This window comes from Stegodyphus dumicola, chromosome 6 (genome assembly GCF_044657685.1).
Source record: "Stegodyphus dumicola isolate Sdum_Otavi_A_Nest chromosome 6, ASM4465768v1".
NCBI lineage: Eukaryota > Metazoa > Arthropoda > Arachnida > Araneae > Eresidae > Stegodyphus > Stegodyphus dumicola.
In genome coordinates, this window is record NC_140773.1 from 77,741,067 (window position 1) to 77,753,395 (window position 12,329).

Genomic DNA, 12,329 nt, shown 5'->3' on the forward strand with positions numbered 1-12,329 from the left:
AGGCCGTTGGTACCATGACATGCTGCAGACGTTTGTTGTGGCGCAACTACAGCAAAGGTGGGTCCTTACATCGACCATGGGTCCGTAAAGTCGCTATTGCTCCAACACTTCACAGAGGAACGTGTTATTAATCGCTCCTTTACTAATCCATGGCTACCATGTTCGCCGGATCTAAATCCGTGCGATTTCTAGTTATAGTGTTATTTAAAATGTCTGGTGTATCTTGGAGGTGTTGAATGACTTAAAGAACTCTATAATGGTTGTGAGGATTCATGGGTCAAGCCTCACAACTGATCAGTTACGATCTGCTGTTGAACATACTGTCCATCGACTTTAAATTTTGCAGGTGAATGAGGGTGATCACGTGGAGTACCTTTTCCTACATCGTCCTGGACACGATTAACAACTGCTCCTCTTGTGCAATTTATTTCTAATCTATTCTTGCTCTTGCAAACTGAACTGTTTTTCTTTCTCCCTTATCTTTACTTAATATGGTTCGATGATAAGGTGATTAGAAACTAGTCAATAAATGTTAATATTGTTTCTGTGTTCCGTTTTGGTCGTTTATTGAGTTAAATTTCCTGTTTTCCCGAAAAAACGCCCTCTGGTGGACATTTTGGAACTAAATTTGTTTTTTCGAAATTCCGTGAGCGCATTTCGTATATAGCCCATATACAAAACTGCGTTTCGTTCATCCGTTTGCTCTGTAGAATGCCGTTTATAGAGGAAGTTTAATTATAACCACCCGGTACTTAATTTTCATTTATATAAAATTAAAAATCAGCTAGTCATTGTATAAGATACGCATGTCCATGGTTAGAGTGGACTTTTTCAATGTCTAAGGGAAGTGATGACTTCGTAGAGAACGTCTTAAACTAAATTGGCACGATTTCCCTTTGCAGGAATACCAAAACAGACCTCAGGCGGCCACTCTTTACACTTGGGTTCGACTTTGATTAAACCCTTAATGTTCACCGAATGTAACCACTTACCCAGTGGCAAGCAACGCATACTAATGTAAAATATAAAATTAAGCAGAAAAGGAACAACCTCTGGTACAAAATCTACGTTTATATACATATATGTAATAAAATACGATAGCTGCTGTAAAAATTATTCGCAATTCTAGATTTATGCTCTCCCCCTAAATTCATCTGTTCTCCTGGATCCGAGATCTTTCTATGTTGCGTAACGTTTTAATGCAGATACCTCTTGTCCAATCAAATTATTGTAAAGTAAAACTCTCTCTAACTCGAACCGAAAGTATTGACTTGCTACCTTCTTCTTCTGAGTTGCAACGTTCTCTTTCGCTTACGTGTCCCTGCTGGCAGGGCCCACCAGCGGCCTAGCGGTAAAGTCGCTGAACACTGGTAGTTCGGTCCGAGGTTCGAATCCCGCGAACGGGCTGGCTGCATGGGTGTTTTCGTGGTTTTCCCCATGTTTAACGTGTATACGAGCCAGTTTCCCTTAGAAAGTCCTCCACGAAGGCATCCCTCCCCTTAGGCAGATAGCCCTAGTTTGCTTTGCCATAATTAAATACACCACCACACCCTGCTGGCAGGACGCTGCTTTTCCTTGCTGCTGCTCATTTGCCTAAGATGGCGTCGTAATTTAAAATGGAACTTATTATAGAAATATCTTGTCTGCAAAAGAATGATTTGATATGCGTAAAAAATAAAGATTGTGATTCTTCGAGCTCAAAGTTATGCTAAATGCGTCATCATACTTTTCCACTCGGCCCTACCTTCAGCCACTACGTCCTTCTCGGTCATCTGCGCAATATCGAAAGCTGTTAAAATTTCTAATGCCTCCATCTACGTATTTTAAAATCATAATATATATATATATATATATATATTCATATTTCCACAGCAAAAGTTATATACGCCGGTAATTTTAGAAAATCAAGTGATTTCAATAATGTCATATTTCTTAATTAGGAAAATAAAACGTAAAAAATTACGTATATAGGTACTACTGTGACTACAACTCTGACTACAACGAGAAACACAGAGTTTCTAAGAAGTAAACATTCAAAAGTAATTCTGTAATCTGATTTCATTGTTTTTATGACGTATTTGTAGTTTCTGTAATTTATGTAATCTTTCTTAAATTTTGCTCTACATTTTCTAAATATGGTGTGATGAATGATTGATATGAATGAGTGTGTAGATATCAAATGTGAAGCTTGGTATCTTTTATAAAATCTGGTGCCTGGATACCAAATGTCAGATCTTCCACCTATGACAAACCTCCTGCATGGCTATCAGATATAATACCGTCTGCTTTGATACCAAATGTAAAATTTGTCAAATCTGCTGCCTCAATTTTAGAAATATATGTCACCGTTCTCAAAGAAAATCAATAATGTCATGTGACTGTTCTCACCGAAAGCCAATAATCCAATAGTTCATGAAGGCAACGGGGCATACTCAAGGAACCAGTTCACTGTTATCTTTTGTACCTGTAGACTCAACGTCCACTAGATCTTACTTAAACTCTAATAAATTATTATTACTTATATATTTAATTAACTTCTGGCCGGACGTGAAATAGATTAGAGAAACAAAAACTTAGGGGAATAATAAAAACGTTTTAGTTATATTTAAAAACTAAAAGAAAGAAGTTTAAACACATAATTTTTTATGTTGCGATTTTAAAAATTATTCTAATGATTACTTATCTTTACCCAAATTATATTTTCTAAACGACATTTTTTTTAATCAAGCAACAAAATACCGAACGTGTAAGTACCAAAGGTGAAAAAAAAACAACAATTTAGAAAAGTCGAATTTATGTCAGAAAGAATTTCACGTTGTTCAAAGGATAAATTCCTCATAAAACTTATATTTTTGATTATTGTGTGGTCGTACGAAACAGGAAAAAACCATGCTTTGAAGTTCTTTTACTCGAACGATGGATTGTCTGGGGCATATGTAGCGAAACAAGACAGCGTTCTTTGAAAGAATGGGAGAAGGTTGGTGTTGGTGTATTTAATTATGGCAAAGCACACGAGGGCTATCTGCCTAAGAGGAGGGATGCCTTCGTGGAGGACTTTCTAAGGGAAACTGGCTCGTATACACGTTAAACATGGGGAAAACCATGAAAACGCCCATGCAGCCAGCCCGCTCGCGAGATTCGAACGAATGGGAGAAGGAGCTGCAAAAACTTTAGTGGAAGTAATTACAGATTAACGTGGCCGGAAGCTCAATATTACTTACAAATTGTTTAAAAAAGAATATTTCACACAACAGTAGATAAACGTTTATCGAAATATTATTCCAGGTGGTTTATCTCTAAAAAGTTCTTATCGCCAAGAAAATGTCAATAATTGATAAGCACCATTCGACATAACCCATCATATCAGTTTGTTTGACTTTGGCGAGAAATCTACATATCATTCTTAAATTTTAACTGGTATTGTACATGTTCTAGGAATTCCAGCTGCTATGCTTTACCTCGCAGCGGACAACTGGAATAAGCTTTCAACTGAAATTTATTTTGCTTTTCAATTCACCAGAAAAAGATTTTTTGTATCTCGATACCTGTAGTCAAAGTATCCAATCTAATTTATTTTAAAATACACTTATTTTTATTATTTCTGTGAATTACTGTGTCGCAAACATTTTCTTTTCAATTTGCTTTGAAACGTTTGGACTCTTAGGACCCGATCCCAAATATGCACGAATTTTTCAGCATTCTGACTAACGGTTAAATGCGATTTATTGTAGAAAAGGTAAAAATCCTAACATTGCCTTGGAACATTATTGATCAGTTTCACCTGAACAAAGCAAGGAAATCTGAATTTCCGCATACTGTAAGAAAAAGCATCAACGTGCTTACCGATCCACAATACAAATTGAAACGAACTCAGCGGTATTCTACTGCAACCTCCCTATCACATCTTTGAGTCACGTACAAGCGTCAAACACCATATAAGACAGGAGAACAAGAAGAGCATGAACAGAAGGGGAGAAACACCCCTGTTCTCTGCTCAAGCTCTAAATCAGGAAAGAAAAACACAAGAATCAGGAGCCAAACGTCATTTAAGTAGAAGTTTCGAGAAGAAGTTTTCGGCCAATCTGTCATTTTGATGGCTGCTCCCTATCCAGGGAAAGTTGAAAGGGAGATGGGTAGGTACTCGTAAGAAAAATACGGGGCTAGAGAATTCATCCTTCATTCGGTAAGCTCTGTTCTGCGGGTCGGAAAACAGTAGAAGGAATTTTTTTTAACGAATAAAGAATGCGTTTCTCCACTATAAGTACGCACGCAAGCGCTTGCATGTTTTATGCAGGCCATACTTTTAACCTTCGCGAAAAGGTAATGGATTTCCTTTTCTTTTCATTCTCTATTTTCAAAAAGCCATGATGGAAACCTACAGCATAAAGTAGCGTGTAAAAATATATGTTCACCTAGCTGTTAAAATTTTGTTAAATAATCTTTGAAAGTATCTATTAAATCTCTCGAAACTGTTTGTTTATTTTTGAGATCCTGAATAGAGAACCCACTATTATATTTAGTACAAGTGATTAATATGATGTAATAATTTCATTATTCTGCTCGTTAAGTGAAGCTATAAAAGTTTTTCTTTGCCATTTGAAAATCTTAATATTTTATATACTTCCAAGCAAGAATATGTTCAAACTACTTAAACTGCTTACTACTTACTACTTTCGCGTAGTTTCATATTGAAATCAACGAAAAATCCTCCCGTGCAGTTTGAGAGACAAAAATTGAGATGTTATATTTTCAGGAACAAATGATTCCGCGTAGGTCTTTAATTGTAGCTCAGCTGAATAACTCCTGATCTGAACACAATCTGTATCATGAATTTATCGTGGCTAAAACGGAAGTGGTTGCGCTTGTTATTCGCAGAGGACTTGGATCTCTTACGAGTGCCAGTAGGAGTTTGCTCACTTTTGTCGAAATTTTGGTGAAGAACATCCCAGAGGGACGGATCTGAGGATAATCTACCCCCTTGTATCACCACAACGTCTCACGAAAACGTTCGGAGTGTTAGTCCTTTAAGGTCCCCCTTGACGCAAAGACGCAACACACTTACAAACATCCATGCATTCTTCGGGATTCGAAACCGACTCTAACCCTATGGCAACCATCTTCCGTAGCGAATAAGGAGAGAGGTTAAACTATCAAAAGGGACAATGGAGTATTCAAGAAAACTTAAGGCTCATACTTGATGAAATGCTTTTGGTTTGGTCTGAAATAACAAAGCTCTCGAGGGCTATCTGCATAAAGAGACAGATGCATTCGTGTAGGATATTCTAAGGGAAACTGACTCGCTCACACGTTGCACATTCTTGATCAAACGAAAGAAATAAAATTAACTGCCGAAGCATTTATAACCATAATATATGATTTAAAATCTTCTTAAGTAATTAATAACTAAAACAATAATAATAACAAAGATTTCCGCATTAATTTGAATTTTAAATCTCTGATGTGTACACCACATGATTTCCTTGTACGAAATATTAAATTATAAGCAATTTTCCTGCATTTCATTTAAACATATTGAATTAATAGTTAACGAATTTTGAATCAAATCTACTTCGTCGATAGCGCATAAACCACAATAGAATAAATGCGCGCTGTAAAGTTTACTATATTTATTTACCATAGCGACACATCGGCGCTAGATTGACTTAACAGCTTTACCTCTCATTCATTTTATAACCCACAGAGCACAAAAATTATATCATCTGAAAAATTACCGCATGTTCTATTCAAATACTATAATAAATCTAAAGCGATGACAAAAGAAATTAAACAAATAAAAAAGAAACAGTTTTTCACAGACGATTCAGCGCCGCTTACCTAATGCACCTGCGCTGCTAATTAACTCCGTTCTCACTTCGCGGCAAGGCAAAAATACATAAAAATTCAAAATATTTTCATTTAAAGTTGAAAGATATAGAAAAGTATAAAACACCAAGTACACGTAAAACAATTAAAAAAACAATTTTTACAATTAAAATTACAGGTCCTTCGCAAAAACAATGATATAACTTATGAACTTAAATGATAATACCAGAATGAATCAAGCATAATTTCATTCGCAATAATAAAAGAAGACAATTGCGAAGCTTGGTTTCTCTATATTGGAAACAAATCCACTATTCTGCTAAGTTTCAAATGTAAACAAAATATAGGCTTAGGCGCAGCCTGTTCCAGAATAATCGCATTCAGGTTAACTAAAGGCATAAAAAACTTAAGCGGAAGATAAGAACAATATAATTTAATTATTTTTCAAGCAAAAGATGCACAATTTTCAAACATATATGAATAAAGAAACTGAGCTCACTGAGCCGAGTAACAGAGTGGATATATACACATATATATTTATATATTTTTGGTGTGGCCAATTGCAACCGAAATATAGGTGCACATCTGCATGTTATTTCCAGTCGTATATATAAAATTTCAACATTTTGAGGCTACTGCTTTTTGAATTATGCGAGATACATACGTAGGTACAGACGGCCACGAAAAAATCTCTTCTGAATCAATTTTTAATCAGTTTCATAATTCGTTTGGGGAAAAAGAGTCCTTTATTCTGTCCTTACGTCCAGATGTCACGCAAAAACGTCGTTAAATTGCGTTCGATAGCAGTCAAAATGGATATTTTCGTTGAAATATGGTACCCGAAATTTTCCTTGATTACAATACTTCCTTTTTACTTCGTACAAGGAAGTAAATATGGGTAAAATTCATTCTATGTTGGCACTTATTGCTGTTTATGCTATCAGCTGCTGTTGCTGTTGACGCTACCAGAGAGATAAGGCGAGTGTCTCAAAATGCACTGACATTTTATAGCTATTCCCAACTGAAGCGAAGGATAAATTCTAATTTTTAATATATTTATGTTAATTTCTAATTCTTATATATCTTAGATCGATAACTTTTAGCACATAAAGGCTTGATATTGTGAGAGCATTATTAAAAATTATAGTTGAAAATTGAACGGGTGAGAAATGATTCCAACTACAAAATCCCTCCATGGACCTCCATGTATCCCTTTTCAAAAGCCCACCAGGGATGCATCCACCTTTATGCGGATAGCTATCATAAACTTTATTATGTTCATATAACGCATGTATCCCATTAAAACCCAGAATCGCAAAAAGAGGGTCAACATCATCATTGAAAATTGAGCTAAAAGTCGTGATTGTCTTATTTGTCTTTCACACTTTTTTTATCGCAATGAAGAAAGAAATGAAAGAAATTGAAAAGAAATTGATGAAAGAAAAATTTTTCTTATTCTTTTGCTACATAAGCAGGTGGTTGAACATTAGTATCTTTTGAGATTTTGTAATGGATGCAGATGATATAAGATATCCACAGTAAAGATTTACCAGCGATTCAATGGTATTGTAGAGAGAAGACATAGACCCATACACATATCCTTAGTAAACGTTGCTAATATTTGGAACTGAGAACTAACATCAATACGTTAACAAGATACGAATCAAAGGATACGTCTAATGGAGAAATTTCTAATTTAGAATCCAAGAAATATCTGAATGCAGAAGTCGTAATCAGTGAATACCTAAGAATGTATAATTAATTGTCAAAACTCTAAGATACCTAAAAGTCTAGGAAAAGTAAAATGCATGTAAATTAAAAGAATAGTAATAAAAAATGTTGTAATCAATGAAAAGTATATGCTAGTATAATTTTCTAATTAGCAACAAAAGTATCCTGATTAGAAATTATAAATTATAAGAATAAAGTTACTGGATTGACTGATTTTAAAAGACTCTACACTATTGTTGTCAATGTCTGTAAAATTTGAGACATAACTGTATTATACCTATTTAATCTGAAAAACTCTGAAAATATGTCCATAGTCTGCGAGTCCGTCTCGATATCGAACTGATAATAATAATATTATGAAATTTTCATGTATGGAAATAATTTTAATGAAATTATACGTAAAATTGTAATATTTCTTGTATAATAACAAATGCTTCAAAAAACAAATAAACAATAACAAACGCCTCTAAAAAACTCCGGCGGAAAAATAAGGTAACAGGGTCAAGTCCATTTAACATTGAGGTAAATGGGTATCTCGCTAAATTTGCCATGATTTTGGTGACTAATTTTTATCGTCAAATTTGTCGAAATTTTGGTCCGGTATCTGTATAACTGTAATTCCTCTAATTGCTGTATGTAACTGTATCTGGCCTTATATGAAACTGTGACAGTATATGCCTTCTAGCAATAGCGACAAATCGAAAGTACTGGAAATTTCTCGGTGGCCGAGGGATAACTATTTAAGACTGAAGAGAACATCAGTTTTCAAATTTTAGTTTAGAGCTGACTTGATACGTCCGTGCCAGCTTCGCTCTTTTAATACGATTTGAACTGCGTTGTGTTTTACAGTCTTGGTAGTTTGAAATGTAACTACTGATTGCACTATGTGATTCTAAGAAGAGCTGTACGAGTATTTTTGTGAAAATATCGAGAACTGTAAAGAGGCCTTTTTTATTTTATTTATTTATTTTATGTTTTTTTTTAGAAAATAAGTTTTAGCAATCTGTAATCATTTCTGTGTGCACTTGATCATTTGATCCTTTACGAACCCGTGAACGTTTAACAATATTGAAGTTCACCAAGCTTGTAATGTTTCAGTAAATGCTGCTAATGTGAGCAGAATCAGAATTTAAACAATTATAAAATATATTCGCATACTAAAAGGCATTGAATGAATCGATAGAGTTTGATTAATTCTTGTTTATATAATTAGTGATGTACCAGTCGTATTAAAAAGTATCTATTTGATGTTTGTGATTTGCCTCCTAAACTAAGATGAACTCAAATTATTAGTACTACAGATTAGATGCAACTCACAAAAGCAAGCGCGATCTCTTAGCAAAAACATTAAAAATGCCAAAGTAGCACTCACATGTATTACAACTGGGCGGAAACTCAAGTAAACAGCACAGCTAGTAGCGTTGCCAAAACTCTTTTTCCCAAACTGCACGTTCGTTCGCTATTTAAAACCACTTAAAATTTATTTCTGGTGTACTTGACGGAAAAACGTAGGCATGCAGAACTGATTTAACATAAAAATAACGTGTTATTGGGAAAAACGAGCCTTACATATTCACTGGAAATGAAAAAAACAAAGGTAGCGATATACACATGGTATTCCGCAGGAAAAAATTTGGCATATTAAATAAAAACGTGGCTAGGCAATGCGGGATACTTGTATTTATGGAGCTTGTATACTATACAAAACATAAATATCACAAAATTATATGTATAAAGAGCTTTAAAGAAGAAATCTGCTTATTATCAATGTTGTGTAGAGTCGTCAGAACATTTTTAAAGCAGGAGAATGGGTAAAATGAACAATGAGCTGGGCCGGAATCGAACATCGGACCTCTCGAATACGCTCCGAGCGTGATGACCATTATGCCACGAAGGCGTGCTAAGAAGACGAGAGAAATACCTTATATACACCCCCTTTTAAAGGGCGACAGGGGATGAGGGGGACCCAGTCGTCAAATCCAGGTGGGGAAGAATCATCATCCACCACCTTTCTTAGTTCGGGTGCCACTGTAGAGTTATTAGAATTTTTTGAAGCATGAGAATTTGAAAAATGAGCAGTGCCCTCGCCGGGACTCGAACCTCGGATCTTCCGAATACGCGACGAGCGTTCTAACCATTACACCAAGAAGGTGTGCTAAGAAAGCGGGAGAAATGCGTTATAGTTGTATTGTCTCTATTTAACTACTAATTATAAATATAAATATATTTTCTTATAGGATATATATATGCTAGAAATAAATGAATTTAATTTTATTATATACAACATTATAATTATTATATACTGCATTTAAAATTCTCTTATTTCACGAAATTGTGTCTTGTATGTATATATCAAATCTATAAAATTATCGTTTTTTTCATTTAACAAATGCTAAGTTTCAATCGAAATTCTAAAGGACAAATATTATTTAGTAGTTGAAAATTAGGTATTGCACACCACTTGTAGTAATAGTATTTCATAACATTTGTTATATATTTAAATTTTTATTATCTCATGTCTAATTATTGATTTTATACAGGCTGTGTCTAATTTATCGCATGTGCTTTTATTAATTGCATATGCAATAAAGAATTATGTAAATTTCCTATACTGAATGATGTGTGTTTCCTGAAATTCAGCAGTTTAGTTTGCTGAAAATTGCTTGACATTTGCATTTAAAGACAGTGATTTACATTTTTTACCTGGCATAATAAATTTTGACGACTTTAATCGAATTGCTGCAACGAAATTTTCTCTGAATAAATAGCTTGAGCTTTTGCGAATGCACTTTCTTTCCTTAAATTAAATTCGAAATTATTCAAATTCGGATCACTGAAGAAGTAAATTAAATTAGGAAAAATCTATGAAATTCCTTTTCACTGTTTGCTGCATCCCGTTCTTAGTGTCACATCAAACATTTTTTTAATTCTTCTTATAGTTCCTTTGTCCAATCTACAAGTATGAAATTCCACTTGACGTGGAAACTGTAATGTAATTTCCCGGCAGAATGTTGAAAGCCTAAGAATCTTAAAGCATGTTACATATTATGTAAATAAACATCGTGGAGAAATACGAAGAAAGGATTTATGTAAATTGCTATAGATTAGATGCGACTGAAAATCTGAAGTGTCCCAACTGCATTACGTATTCTTTTCTTGAAATGGCATTTGTTATTTTAATCACAAACCAAAAAACTTAATGGAGTTTGACTTGTTTGAAATCCACCTTGAATAACAATTGAGCATTTTATCTAAATTTTCTTTTCATATTAAGGCGCTGTCGGATCGAGAAATAGAATTAAATTATGTTGCGACTATTTTTCAGTGCATTGGCATAGAAAAAAATGTATTTATACTTAATTTAAATTATTTCCTTTATTTTGTCCTACGTTTGCTGTTATATAATATTTCTTGCAGTTTGCAACAAAATAAATATGTACATGAAATTCGCAAAAGTACCTGCATTGCAAAAGTATATAAATTCGCACGCTTATTTATGTGAATTATATGATTTAAGTTTAAAGTAATAAAAAGAATAATAACAAAACAAAAAAATCTATTCGAAACCAACTCATAAATGTCCATTGTTAATCAAATCATTGGACATTTCCATTATTTGTAAGAAACAAAATCATTATAAAGGAAGGACTTTTAAAAAGGAATATCATCAAAATAATATCACTTCGATGGCGTTAATCATGTAGATTCATCTTATCCAGGACTATTTCAAGCAAGGTACAGCTGTTCCTGATGTAAAAAATGAAAAAGAAGCATGCTAAGTGGAATATTTTAATCTATGTTAAGTGGTATAAAAATTAAGGAGCATAAAAAACTCTTCAAAATAAAAACAAATTAACACATTGTATAACTACTCAATAAAAACAGTAAAACGTGGATATATATGTGTGTGTGTAATAACTTGGAAAAGGTGGTGGCGTCGATTAGATGATTCAAGATAAAGAAACTCGTAGAGTTCAATTATTTCCTTTTTATTCAAGGTTGACACATATTTTTCATTAATCGAACAAAAATGAATTTGGTTATAGATGCATGACACAGTCCTGGAAGCTTAGCACATCTTAACACGATGATAGAGAGAAGCGAGCGGCGACATGTTGAGACAAGCAAGCGGAAAAGTGGCACATGCAGAAGATAACGCGGGAGAAATGAAAAGGTTTTGGTTAAATTGAAATTTTTAATCTAATTGCTTAAAAGGAATCTGTACTGCAGCGCTGCATAAGGTCATACGATACAAATTAATTTTGAAATGACGCTGTTTATACTAATTAATTATAAATAATTACTATTTTTAGAACACAAAAGTAAGAATCGAAATTAAGATAAAGATTAAAAGGGATTATTGGCAATTAAAATTAGAATCTTGCTTTCATAATTTTATCTTACTCATGTATTTATGCATATAGTCAAGGTAAAAAAAAATTAAAGCAAACTTCTAGTTTAAACCGACAATGATCCATTTTACCCTTTACTTAAATTTGGATATTCCCCTTTCCATGCTTTACGTAATGATGATTACATAACTATATGTTTTACATGACAATGATTCCCTTACACCACTCCGATGGATTTATGGTACTGGGGTTATCTGAAATCTAAGGTGTTCAAATCAAATCCCCGAGATTCGTTAATATTAAAGAATGCCATTAAACGTGAAGTTATACAGATTCCTCCTGCGATATGTATGTTGGTCATTGTTATACTGATTCCTCCTGCGATATGTAACAATCTCCCGTATAATTTGTGTTGTCATTGAT

General features: G+C 33.9%; 1 protein-coding gene across 3 annotated transcripts in view; it reads left to right on the plus strand.

Moving 5' to 3' along the window:
• LOC118187972 (uncharacterized) overlaps positions 1-12,329 on the plus strand; it is a 737,440-nt gene that overhangs the window by 619,444 nt on the left and 105,667 nt on the right. The window lies entirely within an intron of this gene.